Source organism: Leptosomus discolor, chromosome 14 (genome assembly GCF_034619465.1).
Source record: "Leptosomus discolor isolate bLepDis1 chromosome 14, bLepDis1.hap2, whole genome shotgun sequence".
NCBI lineage: Eukaryota > Metazoa > Chordata > Aves > Leptosomiformes > Leptosomidae > Leptosomus > Leptosomus discolor.
Genome location: NC_141404.1, coordinates 10,246,082 through 10,267,100, shown reverse-complemented (window position 1 = coordinate 10,267,100; position 21,019 = coordinate 10,246,082). Strand labels below are relative to the sequence as shown.

Below are 21,019 nucleotides of genomic sequence, written 5' to 3'. Positions count from 1 at the left end.
CCATGCCAGGGCCCATAAACTAAAGTGCTTCAAAACCAGTTCCAATGTAAAAATAAAATCTATTATTTAAATATTCAGTGGACCTCCAAAGCAGTCCACCAAGTGTCTAAACCAAACAACAAAAATCTTGTTCATCAGTAAAGTGAAGGGAAGCTTCTGATACTTGCATAAGACTTAGTATATGTAGTAACATTTAGTCATGTTAGATAACAACCTTTTCCACAAGTGACATTCAGCAGTATGGTACCAAAACCCTTACAAAATTTTATTTCATTAACAGGGAATAGTTTATTTGGCAGGGGTGGTAGGTGCTTATAGTAACTTGTATCTAGTTATTAGTCCCTAAGCTGTGTAAAAATACACTTAATGACTTGCAAAAAAATAAAAAGGAAAAAAAGCCAAAAGCTGTCCTATTTATTCATTCCTTTCTAACAGCTTAATTTGTTTCTGTAAGTCTGCTTCACTTTGTTCATCTTCCATTAATCTCTATTTATCTTGGTAAATAACTGAATGGTATAGTCTCCCATATTTAAATGTCAGACCAAGGTGGATTTTAAATTATATCCTATACGAAAAAGGTCACATGGATTTTAAAGTTTGACATAATTGAAAGTATCTGACTAAACTACTGAATAAAACTTTTTTTCACACATGTATACTAATAGCTTCAAACAACAGTGAACAATTGCCTTTACGGGTTTAGTGATTTTGTGATTGGCCTTCTGTTAGAAGACTAATCTAAGCAGCTTTGGTGTTTAAGATGCATTTTCCAGTGACAAGGATAGTTGATATGTTACCACTAGGTATTTTCAGTATTTGGTCTGTATTTCATGGAGCTTCTCAAGTAAAAAAATGTTAGTTTTATCATCTGTAGTTTTAAGTTAACTTGTTGTAGAAGATTGTTCAACAAAGCATGTGTAAACAGTTTTGTTTCTCTAAAAGTAGTGCTTGGTCTGGCTACTACGATTTCAAATGCTATATATTAATGCCATCACTTATCATAACAAAAAAAAAAATCAAACCTGCACCTCGCTGGAAAAAAAAACAAAACCAAAAACAAAACAACAACCCAGCTTTCTAAACAAAGGTCACCTTTCTATCTGTAAATACATTAAAATGTCCGGGAAAGATGTCAGACTACAGCGCTCTGTTCATACCGGTATCAGCAGAGACACTGACCAGCAGTGCAACCTTCTCTCCTATTCACAGTCTGCACTATACCCCTGCAGGTATCAAAGGATACATTTAAAAGCTATAGCAATTACTTTGTAAAGTGAATTGTGCCCAAGAAGGCTGGTGAAAATGTCTGTGAAAGCAGGAGAGTGAGCCCATTGGAGAAGCAGAGGACTGACCAGAGACAGGCCTTTAGAAATCACTTCTGCTTGCATTCTGCCCTCCGCTCTGAAAACCCTTCACAATGCCATGTGAGTTATGACAGTGATGTGGGTATAAAGTAGATATTACATTAGTTCCCTTTATTTAGGAAGCTGTAAATTATCTGACTCAAGACAGCTGCCTTGACTACTTGGACTTTAATAGATTCCCTGATCAGGCAGAACGCTGCAAAGAAAATGAGATTCAGTAACTCGCAGTGGTGCGAGGAGATGTCAGTTGCATATAAGGGATGTGCACAGATAATGTTTTTATAGCACTGAGTGTCTCAGGCTTGATCAAAAGGTGCTAGTCTTAACACACCTCTTTTCCTTGACTTCAATGAGCTTTGGATTGGGCCCTTTGAGAGCAGATATAAGCTAAAGATATTGCAGTGCCAAGCCTGTATAAAGTCAGTAGAGAAATATGATCAAATTTATCATTATAATACTCAGCAGTTTGGAAATTCATTAACATTTGCAGAGAACATGCTGGTTTACCTGTGACCTATAAATTCTGGAAAGCTCAGGAGAATCGCACTCTGAGAAATGTTGATGGCAGAGATATTTTGGGGGAAGTATGATGAAGCCAAGTGGCATAGTTTAATTGAAGTTGCTAGTGTTATAAAAGCTTCATGGGATGCAAATGACAAGTCACTATGGATCTAAACAATTACAGAGATTGCACAGAGTGGGGCTAAGGTTTATGAAATTATATAGAAAAGTGGGAGTCTGTTAGGTTAGCAAGACATTGCCCACAAATTAAAACACATTTCATACAGTAGGAACCATTTATAGCAGTACGAGGATGGATGATATTAATGTCCCCTATTCCAACTATGCTAAATGTGTTTTCAAATCTGCAAGTATTGAGGGCAAAAAGTATAACTTCTACGTTAGATCAGTAATATTGGTTGCACACAGGGATTAAATGTAGGCACTAGAAGGAATACTAGAGGAGAAAAAAAAAATATAACAGGTATGAAATGACTTACAGATTGAATAGAAATTGTGAAACTTTAGCTGTAGCAGAACACATTGGAGAGCAAGCATCCATTGTCTGATGAGAAAGAAGAACATGTATACTGCTTGAAATCTTTTTATATGGAAAGGGCCTTTCTATTAAGAAATATTAAACCCCAATAATTGTATGGTTTTGCCAGTATGTCAAGATTTAATAAAAAAAAAAAATCCTGCTACCTTTTGTTGAGTCATAAATCCATAGCCCTGTATATGTAGCATTTAGGGCTCATTGTCATTAAGGACTACCCATAACTAAAGGAAAAGCTGAAAAGTCTTCTGTATTTCCATGATTTACATCCTAATTCTGTATTTTCTTCAGTCACAATGTGCTTTATGGCAGCCTCAAAGCTATGGCAGCCATCCGAGCTCCTAGTGAGCTAAAGCACTACCTGGGGTTGCTGTTACAAGGACAACTTTGGTGATGCCCTGTTCTTCTTCCTTGTAAAAGGGCTGCAATTCCTGGTGCTTGCTACAGTTCCTAAAAACAGCTCTAGCTTTTTAAGGGAAGTTCTGGCCCACTGCACCAAGTTCCTGGCCCTTCTCACCCCAACCCATGCATATGGGCAGGAATGGGTCTGACAACCTTTTCCATAGTTTGTATATGGGACATTATAAAAAAGGGGTCCATGTCCTGGCCGAGATCAAGATAAAATATCATGGATCAATGTAAGACTGACAGTTTCCTGCTGGTTTACAGAGCTGTGGGAGCCACATGTAACTGGTTTGCTGCAGAGGTTATGTCAACATGGTTTTTGAAGTGCATTATTTGTGCAGGCAACAGTCAAATTAATGCCAACAGTAATTCTGCCATACCAAACTACCACTGCTTGTTTGTGTTATGCTATGTATATGCTACATCTTCTACAGAAGAACTGCCAGTATTAAGGAATCATTTCAACATCTTTTAAAAAATTAGAGCTGTGATCCATCCTGTACATCACTTATTACAAGTCTATCATCCAGGAATTACAGTAACTACTGAAAACTCTAAAACATTATTTTACGCTTAAGAGACAGAGTATTAATCTGTTTATATCAGGTTGGCAAATGCTGTTAGGATGAGATCAAAGTTTAGGAATATCAGAATAGATCTCTTGGAGTAATTTGGCAAAAGGCATGTGAGTTGATCAGTCATGCACAGATATTCAGGAAATTAACTGATAACCTGAATAGTACTGCCACATATGCGATAGGAATTTATTTGTGTGTGTATCTTCACCTATAGAAGGAAAAATAAAATAGCTTTTCAAATGTAGCCCTGTCTTTCTTAATTCAGCCTTTGGCTTCACTGATGAAACTTCCAAATCTGCAGCTGGGGGAAGGGAGAAACAGGAATTTCTGATGTAGACATTTGTCCAGTAGGAACTAGATGGAACTGCCAGCTTATTACACATGGCCCATTGAACACCAAGCAAACACTACTCTCTCCCTCCTGCACACTTGCAGTGTCTGTGGATTTCCTCATACAGTTACTTATCCTGTTGGCTAAAGGGAAAAGCTCTAACTGCATTCACATGGAAGCAAAATCTTCAGTATATACTGTTTCCTACTATCAGTTAGGGTTTAAAAGAACTCACAGGATTATACGCATATTTTACACTTCTGGTTTGTATTAATATAGGATACCAAAGCAAGTAAAGAAAAAAATTAAACAAGCATTTATCACTTAAAAAAAAGTCACTAAAATATGACCCTCAGTACAAAATGATAAAGGATAGCAGAAGTTTGGCTTTACAGCCCACATGCTCATTATAGGAGCTGCTGGGTACAATGATAGGACTTGTATTACACAGGGAATGTCTGTGTAGATCATAGATCTAATAGAATCCATTTTTTTCTTCAAAAGTTATGAATCCACACAATCCGTGCAGCTAAGAGGTGGCCAGAAATGGAGGCTGACCACTGTGAGCATGTTGCTGTGGATCACAGGTTTGCCCATTCACTTTTCCCTTTTTCTCTCCCACAGCAAGGGAACTTAGGTACCACTGAGATTGCTTTAGCCCGAAGCGTGTTGTAACACCAGTGAGAGAGAGGAGAAAGAGGCATGCCACTTTACCAGATAGCCCAGTTAGTCTCTCTGTCTGTTACAGAATTAGTTCCCCCGAGTAATGATTCCACTTGAAATTCAGTCAATCAATAAAGCTAACATGCTTGTTTTAAAAACTTTATTTTTCTTCCATAAGACCAAATGTGTTCATAAGTTAAACATTTGCTAACAAACACTCTTACCTCTATTTTTAGCAAGTCTGTCTGCTGAAGAGAACAGGTTACTGGCACTATTAAGAAACTGGAAAACTTGTTTCTTTCTAGATTATTTAATGCTCAAAAGATTAGAAATCTAGTGACAGATAGTTCAGGCTGCAAATTTACAAACTGGCCACTGTTATACTCACTATAACTTATTTAAACAGGGGATCCAGATGTGACAAGCTCCATATTCTATTTAATCACCATCCAGTCCCTTAAGACTTTTTTTTTTTTTATGACAGTATGTCTTTTGTCAATGCCTATGGTCACTTCAATAGGAGGAGGTTTTTTGTACACTCAGATTTCATATCTGATTGTTGAACCACCATTAGTAACTAAGCTGCTTTCTTTATTGAATTGCATAAAAAAATAATAATTTAGCCTGTGTAGTCATTTTAATTTTTTTCCATATTTTAAAACTCTTATTTGAATCATTATAGATAGTAGAAAACTGAGGCTTCTCCCATTCTCACCCCAAAATGAGCTCCTGATTAGTACCAATTCTTAATTTTTTCAAAGTGTTTATTTTAATAACTGTGTTAACCTGGAGTTGCAGGGAAAATGGAAAATGTTCTCTAGTCTGCAACTGATCCTGGCACACTGCCAGGATGTTTGTGACCTCTAGAAATCCTTAAGGTTTTGATCAGCATTTCCTTATCCCAAATACTCTGTTGTTTCAGTTTTAAATTACATCTCAGTGTACCCAGGGTAGGTAATAATGTTAATGCAAGTGATACAACAGATTGTTACAAGCATCCTTGGGTTATAAGATGGGACTATCTTGATTATGTAAACAATGGTAGTGTTTGTTGTATTACATTTCTGAAATTATTATAGTATTATGCTGATACAAATTATACTGTCACATCTCAGGCATATTTATTTAAAACATAGTGGATGGAATTCAAAGACAATGAAAGACAATACCTGACTTTCCCGGGTTTTGTATCAGGATAAGTATGCTATTGTAACTTTCACAATATTTTGCACTAATTCCTAAGATCCAAAGATACAAATTTCTTGACTTTTCTGTTCTTGTAGAGTTAATTGTTGCCATAATTATAAATGGTAAATAACATGTGAAAAATCACACTGCCACTGCGAAAATACATTTGTTTATTTTAGAATGCACAATTAATTAGTTCAGGGCATCTTGTAGTAGTAACCATGATAATATTAGAAAATGCATTTCTTAGAAGTTTATATACTCATATTAAAGTGTATTAGTAACAGTTTCTTGCCCCGCTAATACTTAAATGTGAGGCAATAGCAAAATGAGGGCTGCTTACACAGCTGAGGAAAAAACTGCATTACGTTACTCTGTTTACGCTTTTCATCCAATGTCAATGGTGCACTGAGAATATAAAGTGCTATACATGTTACATAGCATGTGTGGGGGCTATATATATTAATGTATGTTGCTATGTAAACTGTGGCAGCTTACACATAGAATTACAATCATAGTTGGGGTTGGAAGGGACCTTTAAAGGCCATCTAGTCCAACCCCCCTGCAGTGAGCAGGGACATCTTTAACTAGATCAGGTTGCTCGGAGCCCCGTCCAACCTGACTTTGAATGCTTCCAGGGATGAGGCTTCTACCACCTCTCTGGGCAACCTGTTTCACTGTTTCACCACCTTCACTGTAAAAAAAATTTCTTCCTTATATCTGTCTAAATCTACCCTCTTTTAGTTTAAAACCATTACTCCTTGTCCTATTGCAACAGGCCCTGCTAAAAAGATTGCCCCCATCTTTCCTGTAGGCCCCCTTTAATTGTTGGAAGGCTGCTAGAAGGTCTCCCCAGAACCTTCAATTCTGCAGGCTGAACAACCCCAACTCTCTCAGCCTGTCCTCGTAGGAGAGGTGCTCCAGCCCCCTGACCATTTTTGTGGCCCTCCTCTGGACTCGCTTGAGCAGGTCCATGTCTTTCTTGTACTGAGGGCCCTAGAGCTGGACACAGTACTCCAGGTGGGGTCTCAAATACATTGTACGTAAGTGGCCTAAATTCATAAATTTGATGGGGAGAGAAGAGGAATGTCATATTCCATTGTAGAACATATACAGAACTGCAGTATCCTGAAGGGATAAGAATGTTAAAGTATGTAAGAAAACAATTATTTTTTTAAAAACCCCCACATATGTTATTCTAAGATGAGTAGCACAACTTCAGGGTTTTAAAAATTCATGACACATTTTCAGCTAGAGTTGGTGTTGAAACTGAGACAAACGTATGCTGTCTTTTCTCATATCACCTTTATGGACCCTTATGCTGCAATGACACTGTAACAGAGAGTTATTTTCTTACATGCATCTATAAGTGTTTTCATTTTTTTTAATTAATGATGACCTTTAAACAAATATAATTTTTTCTATAAGTTACAGAGCATGACATAAATTTACATATGGGTGATCACTTCCAGAAACTGGTGTCAGGTATTAGCTATTTCATTTCATCTCTTCTGGCAGTATTTTTCTAGAATACTTGCCTTGTCACTAACTGTGGCATATCTTCATTACAACTGTCAGGCACAGAAAAGCAGAATCACAAACATGAAGGCAAGAAAAGCTTTGATGGGTGAGGGAGAGATGAAGTAAGAGAGAGAGACAGAGAAATTGAGCTGAAACAATGGTATCATCCACTAGATACTCCTTGGGGTGTGGAAAATGAGACTTTGCCTGGCCTGCTTTTGAGCCACAGCTGGGTAAATCATTAAGTTATTAATGTTGTTGCAAAATTCGTTTGGTTTTCAGGCTCATTTTTTGCTTACTCTCTTTCTGATATTATTATCTGTGGCTCAAAAAGAAAAATATAACATGGTTATCATCCAAACATCTACCAAACAAGTTAAGTTGATCCAATGCCAAATGATCAGTACAGGTACATTTACCCATGGGTGTAATGACTGTTCTGCAGACATAGCTCTCTGTTCTGAAAGTTCAGTGAGCTATGTTGGCAGCTCCAGTTGTTACACACTACCTAGTTCTGAAATTTTGAATCCTTTTTGAAAAAAGAATCTCTGGAGCATTTTAAATCAAACCTAATCTCTCTGTGTGCTTTCTGACATCTTCCTTGTCAAGTGAGGCTCTTCATTGTCATCTTCCTTTGACAGCTTCTCTCATCCCATACGTTCAACACATCCACTCCGAACAAGTTACCTTTTCATCTGGCATTTTGTTATGTTAAGGTTATGCTGATCCTCATTCGTGAATTGGATCTGCCAGGCTGGCTGATATTGTACACTGTAGTTTGCCAAACCAAGATTGCTCTGACTGGTAGTGATAGCAGTGGGTACAACTTCAGGCAGCTGTGGCAGCAGCAGTCTTTGGTACCCCGTTGCAGGTATCTAACCATAAATATGATAATGTTGTACCGCTGGACCACAGCCAGCTCTGCACTGGCTTCTGCAAGACCATTCTACAATATGAAGCACAAAGATAATCTGATGCTCAGAGGCACTCAGCTTGCATGCAGTCAGACTGGAAAAAAGCTCATATATATGCTTTATGGGGGACATAGCTCCAGCTGTAAGGCCTCCCTATTTTTTATACGGAGGGGGTGTCAGGGACTGTTTCAAAGCAAGAGGAAGCGTTTTAGTTTTAGTCCTCTGTACAACATAAAAAAAACCAACCTGTGTCTGAAAGCTGGTGAGAATGACAGAGTTAGGAGCTGTCACTGATATCAAATCTGCAAGACAGAGCAAGCAGTCTACATACCACTTGCAATTATCTCACACAGGTCAAACCTAGTGAAATCTGTGGCTGGAAGTTACTATGAGAATACTTCAAAAGGATTCTTCAGATGATAGAATATTGATCACAGCATACTGATTGCCAGGATTCAGTCATGCCTGTGATGTTGGACTATGACATGCATATGTTCTAGTTTTAATTTACTGAGATGATAATTAAGATAAAATTATTCCTCCTCTGTTAATTCCTTTAAAGCTAAAAAGACTTGTCAGCAACGACATGAGAAGAGTATTCTTAAAGTTACTAGCTCATGCTCACCAACTTCCAGGCTGCACTGATCTCAAACTCTATATAGGCTACAGGTATATGGGGAAAGTAAATCCACTTCTACATACAACTATTTCACATAGGGAAATATGCACTTAGGACTTCTCCCTTTGTAATCTGCTAGTTAGCCTCAGATTGCTTAATGCCAGTGACTTTCCATCCTCAAAGCTGTGCAATATCTTCTTTCCCAAGGGTGTTGCAAGCCGTAAAGGAGGATTAATGCTGCTTGTGAAATGCATTACTGTTGTGCGGATTTTCCACTTGGAAGCTTCTAGCATACACTTAATAGCATGTAAAGTAGAAATAAGAATAATTAGCAATTAATAAATCATCTGCCAAGTTCTGAGCTTGTATTTTCCTCTGAGCTGATCTTCTAACATATCCCAACTCCCTTCAGACTTTCCTATACTATTAATTTAGACACTACAAACCAGGCATCCTGATAGATAACGTCTTTGATCCACGGGGAAGGGGATGTGCCATAGCTTATTCTATCCTTCTTTCCTTGTTTTCCTGGCATTCCCAACCTTTGACAACTAGATCACCCTATTTGATGATTACAGACTCTCAGAGCAGCATCTCAGTACTACTTTGATTTATGGATCCAAATTTCATGCTAACAGTGCCCTGTAGCATTTTATTGCACTCAGTAAATAACTCTAGATTTATTGTTCTTAAAAGAGAACAAGGTTAATGTGTTGGGGTTTTTTTGTCTAGCTATCCGTTACTCCCTCTAGTAACTTTTAACCCATTTTCCCCCTCTGGTACTATTGAGATCTCAAGGATGAGATGTTTCTACAGCCGTTAGGAAAACAAACAGCTGAATGGAGACAAAAGGCTGTAAGTACAAACTACAGTTGTTTGCTTGGTTTGTTCTGTTTGCTGATCAGTCAGTATATGTATAGCAGAATGGATAACTGAAAAAGCCAGAGGCTTTTATTTTATTCTTTCACCAGACAAAATCAAGAAATGCAAGAGGAACCTAAGGTACTGCTTATGGGCTACTGAGATGCAGAGGGGTTGTAGTGGAAAGGCACAATGCTTTCTCTTCCTGACGAACAGACATGAGAGCAGTAAAGAGGAAAGGTGAACACTAGTGTTATTCCAGTGGACAATTTCAGCAGATTAAAGCACTAAGTTACAGAGACCAGATTTTCATGGACCACTTGTCTTCCTTTCTAAAAATGTTTGGATTATTTCGATGCTTACAAAATCTGAAAATCTTTTCGTATGCATAGAGCAGATAGGTGATTCACACTTGGCAGCATAACTCCAGTTCTGTCTCTGGTTCTAGAGACATCTTCATGTATGTCTCTATATTTGTAGAAATGGTGGAAATCACATCACCTAGGAAATAGTGTAGCTTGCAAATAAATCTTTCAAACCAGATTTTCACAAGTAAATCTTAATCCTCTGAAATTCTAGATTATGACAATGCAAGATCATCATATTATAAAGTGTGTCATTTGTATGCACTTGAAAAGAATTCTGCAGCACTTGTGGTTTTTTCTCTATTGTGATTTGCTTACTCTGAGAGGAAATAATCCTAACCTAAATCGCCATCAGCTTCCTTAGTTTAACTCCTGGATGAGAATGATGCTGAAAGCACTTCTTTTCCTTTTTGAAAGCTGTTTATAAAATACTGTCGGTAGGCCTCATTCTTTTTAACACAGAGATGCTCAAAAATTCATCTATTCATTTGCTTCTGAATGATATAAGCATATTGTTTTACATAGGCCAAACCCACCTGGCCAGACTAGCAGACCAGTTAGTCTGTTCTTGGCCCACTACCCCTTGCAAACAGGCCAACTGGGATCCCTCCATACTTGGAAGGGCCTCAGTGAAACAAATCTCCACTGTGCTCAGTTCTCTACTCACGTAAGGTTCCAGAGAAATTTTAAATCATTTATATAAGTGAAAGCTGCCACCTGCAATTCTATTTTGTGCCAGGGTTCAGCAGTTGAGAATTCAGTGTCCACAGAAGCCCTCTAAGAGGCCTGTTCTGTGTACTGGGGGTGACAACAGTGGTTCAACTACAGCAGCTGTGCTGGCAAAGGGGAGGAGCATGGAAGAAGAGCACAAAAGGTTCCCTTTCTCCTGTGTGCCAAGGGCACAGACATTTTCCTAATTTGCAGACTCCCAAACTTTGCTGAAATCAGAACAAAGACGGAAAGTACATCTAGCTGGAAACTACTTTTAGCCTCCTGGCTTCCCAAAACACTTCTCAGGAGGGTTTAATTAGGTAAATTATTTGGTGGTTTTCACTGCACTTTTATTAGCCTTAACAATGAATGTGCATTTTTCCTTCTCCAACACTGAATTCTCTAGCCTGTGTCACGGGTGTTTTTGCGAAGCCGTAAGATAAAACTTCCTCCATATCCCTCTATCTCTCTCCTTATTCAAGATTAGTAACAAAAACACAGTTTCCCTCAATAAGACATATATGAGGTCCTAAATGATTTGTAGCACTCCTGAGTAAAATCCTTGAGCCATTAAAGACAGTGAATGCTTTACTATGACTTTTGATCAATTAGAATTTCATGTAATTGGCTAAAACTAGCCATTACTGTAAGCCCTGTCAAAATTCTACTTTTGTTGCAAGGCTTCACAGACTGTGCCTACCCCCAGCTCTGAACCTCATCCACTACTTTGTAATTTATGGCTGAAGATGAAATACTAGTAGACATTTGCCATACTTTCCTATGTCGTGGTATCCTTTCATATGTTGTCTAGAACGGCTGATGACAGACTTCCTAAAACAACAAAAACTAGCATCATCAAACAGTATTTGTGGTCATGGAGGACCAGCTTCTCACAGGCAGCAGAAGAGACAGCAATAGGAAGCATGAGGTTTAGCATACATGGCGAATATGTTAGGAGAAAACAATAAAGCAGTTTAAAAGTGATAAGGAATGATCAGATTAGCCCTGGAAAAGCAACTCTCTACACGGAAAAAGCTGGTTTGTTTTTTTTTGTTTTTCCTGGCTAGTCCTGTAGAGTGTAAAACAACTAACACAGTGTGAACAAACTTCTCAGGATAAAAAACAGATCTGTGTTTCAGACACTTAGTTTATTGTGGACATTTCCAGCTAAACAAATTTCTAACTCCAACAGTGTCCAAATTTTGTCATGCACACTCTTTTGTGTATGCTTTCCTGTGTGTATAAATAACTATTTATAAAATGTGTATTTCTTTTAATTGGTAAGGAGCGGATGGTAAAAGACAATTGGATTATTTTGGATTATGTTACAAATTCAGAAGCATAGTTATAGCCTTAAGCTTGGGTGTGCAGACATGTTTCTTAAATGTATGTGTTAAAACCAAAAATATGTTACTGAAGGGCTCTGAAAAGCTATTTAAATGGGGTAACTAAGAAAACACTAAAATCCATATCATAATCATCTGGGAATGATTATCCATGTAGTATTGTACCATGGATCCAGAGATTTTTTTCGACTCTTTTTTTCTATTATAAAAATCAAAACCAAAGCTATTTCGTAAATATTAAACACACTCAGTTCCATTCTTGACTTTATGTTGTGATCATAAAACTGGAGTCAGAGCTGATGTGTACATTTCAAGGAAAGTTATCATGTGAAGCAGAGAACATAGAACAAAGGTACTGTAAATCATTTATGATTGAAACTGTAGATTGAAATTCGTGAAAATATCTCTCACTGAATAGCGTATCACAATTGCCTGGTAATACTGGGATGTGTATTCATAAGCTTTTTAATGTATGCAGCCAACCTATTCTACTTTATTTTGTAGCCACTGTACTGATTCTGCTTGGTAAAGCTGTTGTGACTCATCAAAAAACGAAGAGGGAAGTCATTTTACAGAATGTTAAATTTGTGATGAGAGCATTTTAACATCTAAAATGTAGTGTAAAAGTTTCACACAGCCAGAGTGATAAAAATGTATATGTTTAGCTATGGATATTTCAATTTGCAATAGTTAATGCTTCTGCCTGAATGCATGGACAGAAACTGATGTATTAATGAATTTAAGTTTTTATCATTTGTGTTACAAATCTATGATTTTTGAGACAAAATAAGAGGGTGCAAGTTAATGGATTTAGAGAGATGATTAAGCTGTAAGTCAACAGTTAAAAACGATACTGTTTCGGCATAGAAAAGGCAAGTGTAATTTGTCTGTGTGATGGTGTTGGCAAACCAACAGTGAAAGCAAAAGGTACTCTGTTTGCCTTTCAATAAGGTGACTCATGCCATATTCAAAAAAAAAAAAAGGTCTATCAGTCTCTATCCTCTTCATTTTAAGGAGCTAAAATCTAGCAGAATACAATCATTAAAAGGTTGTGGTGGTGTTTTGGTGGTTGGCTTTTTTTTTCAAAACATGATTCCTATTAGTTTGACATTGTTGCCTATACCAGTTTTTGACATAAAGAATCCCAGTGACATGAAAGATTGCAACAGACAAAAAGCATTGATCTTGCTGACAGCTGTGGTTAATAGTGAGAATATTCTGCACTGGAAGTTATTCCACATTGAGAATACTATTATTCAGTGTGCCCGTCCAAAGACAAAATACAATTTTAGATATTAAATTGAGTAGTATGTGATAGGAATAGCACCTCATTAATAAAATTTAGTAAGTAAAATTTAGATTGTAAAGTGCCAAAATATTAGAGGATGCTTATTCTTGTAAGCATTGCCTTTGTTTTCAGGTGAGTATTTAATGACAGAACATAGCAATATCTAATAACAAACACATGTGGAACTAAACACTTATTAAATAATTATGCTGATAGTATGGAAGTAAAAATGGAATCACAAGAGAAACACCTAACTGTTTTGCAAAGCCAAGCCACATTTAGGTATTGAACTTTTCATCTTGTGGATGGTAAATGCATCCCTGTACTACTGGGCAACATTTCAAAGTACTTTACTCTGCACCCCAATGACAGCAAAATGAGTCTGATCTTTTATATGTGCTTTTCAAGCCTGCTGTTGTGAGACTCAAAGCTGCCTATATAATAGTCCAGTACAGCAATGCTCTCTTCTGTCATGACAACAACTTTTATTTTATTAGATAATCATTCAGCCTTTTAAGCTACATTATAAAGCACAAAAATGTATTTTAAATAATTTTTATTACCATAATGTTAATTATTGCTGCTAAAGGATAATGTCGGTGATTAACTGTATTTCTCCCAAATAGATTTTACATTGATGAATATTTTTATTAATATATGTCAAATTTATCTGAATTAAAAGCTGACTAGAAGTAAATGATAGGATGCAAGGCAGTAATCTAATCTAATTGTTCTTATTGTACAATAAATGAAGAAAGATAGAGGGAAAACGTCATTGTTCAGTACAAATGGAAATAGTTACATGGAGCAGAGCTTGTGAAGACCTACCCAATACGGTCCAAAATGTTTCTCACTGTCTAAAATTGCAGGTAGGATGCACAACATTTTCATAGTTTCCAATAAAATTGTATCTAACAAGAAATATTTTAGGATAAAGAGGCAACCCACTGAACATACATAATGACGTTAAGTTCACAGATTTATTTGATTATAGACCCAGGATGCAATCCCTTGGTTCATGCAAAATTTGTGTTTATTATTTGCTTTAGCTTTTTTTTTTCATTTGCTAGATTAAGCCGAAAGGATGATGTCAAAGGCATGGAATTAATTGTATGGTAGCAGTATTGCTAGAGTTCTGACATATTACACTTGTTGAAGACTGGTGTGGTTATAAATAAAAATTGGGTATGATTTATATTAACATTTTCAAAATCATCCTGTTTTCTAAAAAAAAATTAACTTATAAAATTGTCAGTCCATGACAAATGAGATATTTCATTTGTTTTACTTTTTGTCTTTCCTAAACAAACTCAGAAGCTGTCATTCTCAGGTTGTAATTAACTTCCTTGAAAACACTCTTTGGTGTTTCAAGAAGTTTCATAGCATCTTCTTATAAATCAGCATCATGCATCTGAATTAAAATCTGAATGTAAATTAGAAACATCTTTTATATTAACGATTGTGAGGCTAAACACACATTCAGAACTAATTAAACACTACTGTCTTACAGCGACTGACTGAGTTGCAAGAGAAATGCATCTTTAGACTCTAAGTTTATATGGGAAACTTTGTTTCCAGCATGGAAGCTTTGGAGATCCGGAATGCTTTGCTATAGCTGTAATTATATTAACAAAAATTCTATCACCAATTTGTTAATGCTTTGAAGTTCTACTGGTAGCATAATTTCAGTTGAAGTCAGTATCTAGCAATTAATTTGAAGTGGTTTAAAATGTGGTCTCTAGATGTGACAAAGCAGCTTGCAGCTTTTAACCTCAAACAGAAATTATATTTTAAAAATACGGTATTTCTTTTGACATGGCTGGTGATGGTAGTGTGGGCTTTTTCTTGGATGATTAGCTTTGTAAAGCATATAATTTAAATGTGGAATTTGTCCTCCTTGTTGTATATTACAATCAAAATGTAATAAGTAGCTCTCCCCCTGGGTTAACTTAAGTCTACTAGCTTTTAGCTCAGGAATTTAACCTAAATTATCAGATTTTTTTTTAAATAGTGTTAAGGTGCTTCCTGGATAGATCATAGAAACCCCAGTAAAATGAGGTTTTGCATACTGGCAGTGACGACTAAGGCTTTAAATGGAAAAAAAAATCCAGTGCTTACTGAGTCAGTCCCATCCCTCTGTCATAGCACTGTAGATTCTTGTGAACTAAGTACATCCTCCAATTAAGCTAGCCATTTCATTCTCTCTCATTCTTCACTGTCTCAGAGCACTCCATCAGCAGTACTTCTTCACTTCTTCTGTCACTGTGCTAAAACTATGGTTTTCTTGGCTGAAAACTTATTAGTGTTGTCCATCTTTTCACTCATAAAATATGGCTGGAACCCTGTCCTTCTAAGTGAGGAGGTGAACAGCAATTAAAGTTCATGAAGAACATAGTCCAAGTCCTCTGGCCTAGGCACGTGCATATAGCCAGGCCTGAAAAAAGCATTTTACTGTAATCAAACAACCTAGATACCAATGAGGCCAAACACACCACTATTGGCTCAGTCTTTTAGATTTTGCAGCCCCCTGTCTGAACAAGGTTTTTGGTAGAGTTTCAAGGCCCTTGTCATCAGAAGTGTATTGTTACAGTAAGACCTGCACATTCTCAACAACTACTGCCTCAATATTATGCAACTCATTGTCCAACAGTTACTGTGTAAGTAAATTAGTTATCATGTTTTATATACTTCAGGTGCTTTGCATTTCAAAGAATAGTACTTCTATTTACTAAGATTTCTTAATACGCTTGTATGCTTATTTCCAATGAGCAACAGTAGGAATTATATTTAGGCAATGCAATACAATGAATCATCTGATATAAACATGTTTATGTATGTTAAACATGAAAATAATTAGTTTGCCAAAGACCCCTGTATTCAACAACAACAACAAAAAGCATATTCACCAGGGATGAAAAAGACAGCAAAAAATTTTTGCAAATTCTAACTGAATTTTCACAGTGTCAAACTAGTGACAGTTTCTCACTGGAAAACAGAGACTGAGCTTCTATTTACGGAAATGGGGGAAAGCACAGGAATACGCTGTACAGAATGCTTATTCTAATACGCAAGAGCTTCAGAAAATACCATCCTATTTAAATGCTTACTGTTCCAACACAGAAAGAAAGAAATAACAAAAGTTAACTTATCATAAGGCACCAGTTACAGAAACGTCTTAGCTTTGTTTTCAGCATTAGCATTTGTAGTCAGTAAGTATCCAGGACAACTGACAATCAAATGCAGTAGCAAACACAGTATTCCGTTGCATATATTTAAAAAGAAAAAAAGTCATTTTAATCACATGTGCTGCAAATCCCTGGTTAGTATTAAAATTGGCCATTTAATACAGTACAACACCTTCTTGGAATGGTGTGTTTACAATTCGCTTTTTTTTAATGTTAAATTCAAAATGAAGAAATAATCCATACATGTCAAACTAACTAAAAGCTAGCATTTTTCATCTTAAAACCTCCATATTCTAAAGTGAATTGGCTTCACTTTAAAGTCACTTTTACCTTGGGAGTCTGCATAAATGCTTTAAATACACTACTGCAATGCTAGTTGTTATTGAGGAGAAAGTAACGCAGCTTCTGCTGATCGTTAGTGCAATCCACAGTCACTTTTCCTAACTTAAGTATTTGTTTCACTCTGTCATAGATTATGAATTAGAAATAATAGCAGTAATCTCATTTCAGAAATAAGGATGTAGCTAAACAGCCTCCTAGCTGCCCCTGCACCAGTGTTAAAATACCAAGAAGGTAAATAAATTGCTTACTTTTAACACAATAAGTAGAAAGAAAAAAAAACAAAAGAAGAAAAAAGAAAATCTCAAATGCTGCTGCTTTATTAAGATTCATGAAAGTCAGAGATGAACAAAACCCTCAAATTCTGAAGGAAGGTTTGCTTTTGGTTTTATGTTTTGAACATAACTTTTAAATGACCTATTTTATTTTATTATTTTTATTTTCATTTTTTATTTTACTTAACATTCTATGTTAGAAAACTTGAATGCTATGATTCTTGGTAGATATCTGCTGCTTGTTTACAAAGAAACTCTACATTCTAATGAATTCTATGAATGAAGGGAAATAATGGAAAAGTAATCTTAAGGAAAGCACAGCACTGGAAGAAAATTATCACAACTAACAACCACTAATGACAAAACAGCTTTTACTGAAAAGCATCTAGGTTGTCTGGATTCACATGAGCAAAGAAAAACAACTGTGTTCTTCCAGAACCTCCAATATGTCTGTTCTTTTCTGAATATCAGAAAAGAAGGAACAAGAAACTGAGTAAACTGCAAGACGCTGAAAAGAGATCAGTCTTTACTTCTGGCCTTCCATTGGACTGCTAGTTTTGGCAAATAGCTTTGCTAGCTGCAGACAACTTAGAAAACCTTTGTTCTCTGGTAACAAACAGTCCAGAAACAAAAAACCACCCATTTTCAGTACCAGAGATCATGTAAAGTTTGTCATTTTGACAGATCTTCCCTTCATAAAACACTTTCAGAATGGGTTGGCAGCATGAGCAAAATGTTTCCAAGAGGGCAGAAAGAGCAAATAAGCGTTCAAATTAGAATGTTTTTAATAGTGGCCTTCAATACTTTGTCTTCAGTATGCTGAAAGACACAATACGGAAGGTGTACAGAAGGCCTAAGAAATTCCTCCTGCCTTCTTCATATCTATGGACCAATTTGAAAAGTACATCAGTCTCAAATGTTTAAGTCTCATTTTGAGATGGCTAGTAGATAGAAAGTGGTAACTTAAAAAAGAAATCTTAAAAAATACAAATCAAAGTGTCTGATGCTTTAATTTTGTACCTTTTCATTTTCTCTGCATAAGCAAAGATCTGGAATAGAATTTCTACAAAACATATAATTCACTCTGGTTTGTTTGCTTGTAAAAATACCCAAAAAAGCCTGCCACTTTTCCAGCACTAGTAGTAGTTAATGCTGCACTGCCAAAGTTTCTGCAAGTAATATCCACTCTTGTAGTGTTTCAGAACTCCACCAGAAAATTTCAAATTGGTAAGACACTGGACTTGGAAAATTTGTATTAACTTTATAGAGATTTTTCTCTGCACCATAAATGCACATGCTCTCAACAGACTTTAACAATTTGCTATGTTCTGGCTAATTCTAGTAGGTCATTTAGTCATGTTTTAGGTGAGTTTATGAGGGAATATAATGTCAACAAATACATAATAATTATCTACTTGCTATTAAATGTATGTAATATCGCTTATAGAATGCCTTGAGTAATTTCACCACTTGAAGGTCTGCATTGAACAATCTAAAATGATTGACTTAATCCATTGTGGTGGGTTAACCCTGCCCAAAATGCCAGGTGCTCACCAAAGCCACTTTATCACTCCCCCTCCTTAACTGGACAGGAGAGAGGAGAGGAAAAAAAATAACAACAGGCTTGTGGAGTTGAGATAAGGACAGGGAGATCACTCACCATTTACCGTCACGGGCAAAACAGACTCAACTGAAAGGAAATGTAATTTATTACCAATTAACTCAGAGAGGAGTAATAAGAAATAAAACCAAATCTTAAAACACCTTCCCCCCACCCCTCCCTCCTTTCCAGGCCTTAACTTTGATCCCGATTTTTTCCTCCTTCCCCCCAGCGGCACAGGGGGAAAACAAGGAATGGGGGTTGGGGTCAGTTCATCACACTGCTGTTTTCTGCCGCTTCTTCCTCCTCAGGGGGAGGACTCCTCACATGTTTCCCCTGCTCCAATGTGGGGTCCCCCTCACGGGAGAAAGTCCTCCATGACTTCTCCAGCGTGAGTCTTCCCACGGGTTCAGTCCTTCATGAACTGCTCCAGTGTGGGTCTCCTCCATGGGGTGCAGTCCTTCAGGAACCGACCGCTCCAGCATGAGCCCCCTCATGGGGTCACCAGCAGAAAACCTGCTCCAGCGTGGGCTTCTCTCTCTCCACGGGCCACAGGTCCTGCCAGGAGCCTGCTCCGGTGCAGGCTTCCCACGAGGTCACAGCCTCCTTCAGGCATCCACCTACTCAGGCATGGGGGCCCTCCACGGGGTGTAGGCAGTCATCTGCTCCACCGCCCATGGGCTGCAGGGGGACAGCCTGCCTCACCGTGGTCTTCACCACAGGCTGCAGGGGAATCGCTGCTCCGGCGCCTGGAGCATCTCCTCCCCCTCCTTCTTCACTGACCTGGGTGTCTGCAGGATGTTTCTCTCCCAAATTCTCACTCCTCTCACTCGCTGCAATTACTGCTGTGCAACAACTTTTTCACTCTCTTCAATACGTTATCCCAGAGGCAAAAAAACGCTGTCGCTGATGGGCTTGGCCTTGGCCAGCGGCGGGTCCATCTTAAAGCCAGCTGGCATTGGCTATATCTGACATAGGGGAAACTTCTAGCAGCTTCATACAGAAGCCACCCCTGTAACCCCCCCTGGCTACCAAAACCTTGCCACGCAGACCCGTTACATCCATAAAGTTGATTAAAGACTGAAACAGTTACCATTGTAGCTGCTTCCTTCTGAGGTTTCCATCTGTAGCAGGAATGCCTGAGCTGCATGTGGAGCGGTCGTGGGACTACCCCTATTCGTTCTCAAATGGATTAAGATACCTCCAAAGTAGCAGTAGTGCTTCTATGTTCCAAACTGCAGTGGTGCAAGAGCTGTTTCATATATAATTCTTCCATCTGTGCCAGAGGGACAAATTCTGAGACAGTGGTCATCACAAGCCAAGATCCTAAGGTACTATTAAATGTAACTTTTTTTTTTTTTTCCTTCCTTGATGCTGTAACTATATGGCTCTGGGTTGCATTATATGCAAGAGTTTATAGAATTAAAATCCAAGAAACAGAGTTTAAAGGCCTGCTGCGTTATGTCATGTATTGTAGTATACAGAGCTTTAAGGAAAATATCTGTCTGATGATTACAAAAATCTAAGAAGTAAGCAGTAAGAATCTCTTTACTTTCTGGTACCTCCATTAACTGGGATTCTGAATAGATATGTCACATATGAGAGAAAACAAGGATTGTACCCTAACTTCATTAGCATTTGGCATCTTTCTTCTTGAAAACATGGTCACAGGAAGGATCAGAGATCAGCAAAGAGATAATACATAGAGCAGAGACAGATACAGTGCATATTCCCATCCTCCTTAAACCTGCAGAAGTTCGCCACCTCAGCTCCAGGGGGCTAGAGAACCTTCGATTGAGAGAGAAGCGTAAGCTCCCCTCCAGAAGTGGTGTGTTTTTATACAATTAGGAATGTAATGCTGCAGTATGTATGAACTTCCTCCTCTGCAGTGTAGAACTGCACAGGCCCAGGTGGAAGTACTTTGCTGGAGAGCAGTGCAGACAGATTAGGTGTCACACTTCACTATATGTGGTGTCTTTATTAGAGGTCACAGCTTTAATTCTGTCCTATTACTCTGTAACAATGCGCATAAGAAATCGCAGCCAGCTGATGCCACAAAACAAGTACCAGGAGTGCAAGCAACATATGAATCTGTTCTTTCTCCCATTGTTTTTACACCCTTCTCCCAAAAGAAAGCAGTAAAATCTCACAATAACTGTACAATGCAGTCCAAACAAAACTCATTCTTTGTCCAAATATAAGCAAATTTTCTGCTTTCTATAGTTACAGAAAGATAAGGAAAAGACTAGTGCATATACTTTAAATGTTTCAAAATCCAAATACCAATACAGTAAAAGTATGTTTGCAGTAAAATGCACATCTACATTGATCTACAGCACCGAATAAAGCTATCCACTGCCTAACAATCTAAACCTCCCTGAATGATACCCTTCTATAAATACATTGAAC

At 37.5% G+C, this 21,019-nt stretch overlaps 1 protein-coding gene across 1 annotated transcript in view; it reads right to left on the bottom strand.

Annotated features, from left to right (window-relative positions):
- SHISA9 (shisa family member 9) overlaps positions 1 to 21,019 on the bottom strand; it is a 192,327-nt gene that overhangs the window by 162,474 nt on the left and 8,834 nt on the right. The window lies entirely within an intron of this gene.